The 4,145-nt window shown below is 43.6% G+C and overlaps 1 pseudogene; it reads left to right on the top strand.

Annotated features, from left to right (window-relative positions):
- The first annotated feature begins 665 nt into the window (after positions 1-665).
- Positions 666-1,173, top strand: LOC102827782 (annotated as a pseudogene).
- The last annotated feature ends 2,972 nt before the right edge of the window (positions 1,174-4,145 follow it).

The following is a 4,145-nucleotide window of genomic DNA, read 5'->3' as shown; positions in this document are numbered from 1 at the left end:
GGTGGTGGCTGTGTGCCGTGGAGTCGATTCCAACTCATAGTGACCCTGTACAGGGTTTCCGGGGCTGTAAATCTTTATAGAAACAACAGAAAGCCTCATCTTTCTCCTGCAGAACAGCTGGTACATTTGAACTGCTGATCTTGTGGTTTGCAGCCCAATTCATAACCACTACACTACCAGAGCTCCTTTACTCTACTGTACTGACCTCCTTTTCCTTCTACAGATACATCAGACTTGTTCCCTCCTTAGAACCTCTGACGTTCCTTTCCTGTGCTTAAAATCATCTTCTCCCTCATCTTCCCCTGGCTCCTGCTCCACTTAATTACATGCCAGGCACTCAGAAAGGTTTTCCATTCCAAATTGCTGGCCCCACACCACTCCCCATTCAAATTACTCCCTGTATTCATTAAGAGAGTACTTGCTGCCATTGCAGATAAATCTCAGAATCTCAGTAGTTTAACAGAGTTCTAAATTTTAATGTGCATCAGAATCACCTGGAGGGCTCCTAAAAGCCCAGATTGCACTATGAGCTGGAACTGACTCATGGATCGTGGGTTTGGTTTTGTGTGGTTTCTCCTTGCAGTACCTGATTAAGAAGGTCTGGAGAGAGCTACTTTCTTAGTCACTTTGGAGAGTCCTGGTGGATTTGGGTGGAGGCGGTTGCCATGATGGCCCAAGAGGGGCTGGTGCCCAACAGAGGCCAGCGCTTCCAGTGGGCCATTGAATTGAAGTGACCGGGACAGTGCCAGGGTGACTTCCTGAACCCGGTCGGTTACTTGGACAAGCAAGTGTATAGGAGTCAAACCAGATCCTGGTAGAGAAGTGCTGCTGGGACACTGCTTTGGGTCTCCTCAGACAGATTCCCATGAGCCTCTTCATCATGTCCATAGCTGGCAATACTATCTCCATCTTCCCTACTATGATGGTGTGTATAATGGCCTGGAGACCTAGTCAGGCACTTAGAGCCATTTCAGCCACTTTCAAGATGTTAGAAAGTTCAAGCCAGAAGTTTCTTCAGGATTTGGTTGATCTCATTGGGAACCTCATGGGTTTGGCATTGCTGTTTAAAAGGGCCAGCCCATGGGACTGTTGCCTACACATGCATCAGATTGGTTAGCCTTCATCTAGCCCCCTGAGAGAATGGAGTTCAGTGGTGGTGGATTGCTTCTGTGAACCTGAGAAAGAAGCACTGGGTGCCTTGAAGATTTGTATCTCATTTATATACTTCTTTAGACCCAACGGTTCCTCCTCAGTATTCTCACCTTAAAAATGACCATTCATGCTGACAAGAGCCAAAAATCTCTCTTTTCTTTCTGGTGAAGAGACAGACTGTAGAAGAACCATGTCCATACTATTATAAACTCAAAGATACTATACCACAATCCCTGACTGGAAATAATGTAGAAAACTTTATGTGTTTCCAGTACAGAGCAAAACAACAAATAAAACTACCTCTGTAAACAGAACCACAGCAGCATCTCCTCTTAATAAATCAAATGCTATGAACAAAACTAAAAAAAAAGTCTGAACTATTGAAAAAACACACAACAATAACTTGTTGCTGACAAGCCAATTCCAACTCCTAGTAAGCCCATGTGTTTCAGAGCAGAATGACTCTCCATACGGGATCTAAGACTATGATCCTTCAGAAGCAGACTGCCAGGCATCTCTTCCAAAGCACTTCAGAATGGGTTCAAACCACAAACCTTCTGGTTAGTAGTGGAGCACTTAACCATTTCTGCCATCCATGGACTCCTTAAACCTGGGGGTGTTGTTAAATGCTGTTGAGTCAGTTCCAACGCATAGCAACCCTGTATAGGGTTTCTGTAGAGCAGATGTTGAGTTTGAACTGATGACCTTGTGGTTCAAAGTCCAGTGCTTATCCTACAGCGCTATACTAGGAGTCCTATGCCCTAAGAATTTCTACTTCTACCAAGTTCCCACATGATAAGGATGCTGGTTGCACAAGGACCTCAATTTGAGACCCACTCATCTAGCACATTTAAACCTGATTTCTCACTCACATAATCATTGCATGTAGACAATCTTGCTGGGAAGCTTTCTTCCATATAGTGGTTCACTGTGGAGCCCTATATTGTCCCAGAAGTTTTCACCCTCTCAGTCAGTAAAAATAGAGCATGAAGGGTCACACACAGGAAGTTTCTGTTCCACTTCTCACCACACTCCATTCTCCAGAACTCAGTCAAATGACCAAATTGAGCAGTCAGGAAAGTTGGGAAATATAGCCTACCTTGGCATCTATTGTTGTTGTTAGGTGCCATTGAGTCCGTTCCAACTCATAGCCACCTTATGCATAGCAGAACAAAACATTGCGCAGTTCTGAGCTTTCCCTACCATTGTTACACTTGAGCCCATTGATGCTGCTGTTGTGTCAGTCCATCTTGTTTGGGGTCTTCCTCTTTTTCACAGACCCTCCACTTGGGCTTTCTACTCCTGTAAAGATTTACACCCTCGGAAACCCTTACAGGGTCGCTCTGGGTTGGAACTGACTTGATGGCATTTAACAACAACAACAACAACCACTTGACCTAGCATGATGCCCATCTCCAGGAACTGGTCCCTCCTGATAATGTGTCCAAAGTATGAGAGATGAAGTCTCACCATACTGGTTCTAAGGAGCATTCTGGCTTTTCTGCCTCTAATACAGAGTTGTTTGTTTTTCTAGTACTTTTAATACTCTTCCAACACCATAATTCAAATGCATCAATTCTCCAGTTTTCCTAATTCATTGTTCAAGCGTCACATGTATATGAGGTTACTGAAAATACCATGGCTTGGATCAGGCCCACCTTAGTCCTCAAACTGACATCTTTGTTTTTGAATACTTTAAAGAGGTCCATGGAAGCTAGCAACAACAAATGATACAATGAAGCCTGGCCAGTATGAGATCAGCAAGGAGAATGATTGGGAAGCTGGAGTTCCAAGTCAAGTACGATTGGTCAGGAAACCTCTTCTCAAAGCAGTGTCATCTGAGCAGAGCTCTGCAAGATGAACGGCAGTTAGCAACCTGGTTTTTCATTGGGGAAGTCATCTTAGTGGCCAAGGAGCTGTACTGTGCCTGGTCTTTCACTCTGACTATCTTAAACTGATGCAGAAGACTGGATAAGAAGCAGTGAAGGCCCTAGTGGCACAGTGGTTAAAGCACTTGACTGCTAGCCAAAAGGCCATTGGTTCCAGTTCACCAGCTGCTCTGTGGGAGACTGATGTGGCAGTCTGCTTCGGTGACGCTTACAGCCTTGGAGATGCTGGGGCAGCACGACTCTGTAATAAGGTCACTATAAGTCAGAAACAACCCTATGGCAAGGGTTAGTCATTGTCAAATGATATCACCAAAATATAGTTTATAGCTTAACAACTTCTATCCTTTGGGTTTACAACAGCTCCTGTGTGATTTGAAACAGTAGAGCCTATTTCTTTACCCAGCAGCATCTCTATCCTCTTCCCCACAGACACACAGAGATGCTATTTCATTGCTGGTCTGCGGGCAACGCTGGTTATAGTCTCCATAACACATTCCTGATTGCCTAGAATTAAATAAAGCGGGTGTGCAGGGGACAGCGCAAAACAAATACAGACTTATAGGACAGACTGCTGGGTTTGTTGGGTATCAGGGTGAAAACAGCAAATGTGAGAGATGGAGATGAAGGCGAAAGGCAAAATAGAGCCAGACTCTCGTCAAGATACAGCAACTCAAACGGAAAATAATTTTAGCAGTTTCTTCCATTACAAATGTAGTCTGAAGATACTGTCTTACTGTCTTTCAACCTTTCACTGGCTCCTAGTTCACCTTCTACTTAAGATGCTACAAAATTAATCAAGAAAATTATTTTGGAAGATTTTTCCAGTTTTCATGTACAATTTGACAGTTGACTTGCAGTCACTTCTACATCAGAGTGAAAGGAGAAAGTTTAACCTTGCAGTATGACCTTGAGGTTAGCAGCCCAACTCATAACCACTACACTCCCAGAGCTGCTTAAGACAGACTATTTCAGAATAAATTAGCTATATTTCATAAGCAATTTCACTGTAAGAATGAGTTGTCCCCAAATCAAATAGTGTGACTCCTAGTTTTGGTGTTTAAAATTAAGAAAGGTGTATGACAGGGTTGTATTCTTTCACCATAC

This window comes from Chrysochloris asiatica, unplaced genomic scaffold, assembly GCF_000296735.1.
Source record: "Chrysochloris asiatica unplaced genomic scaffold, ChrAsi1.0 scaffold00065, whole genome shotgun sequence".
NCBI lineage: Eukaryota > Metazoa > Chordata > Mammalia > Afrosoricida > Chrysochloridae > Chrysochloris > Chrysochloris asiatica.
This window is presented reverse-complemented; position numbering and strand designations above follow the sequence as displayed.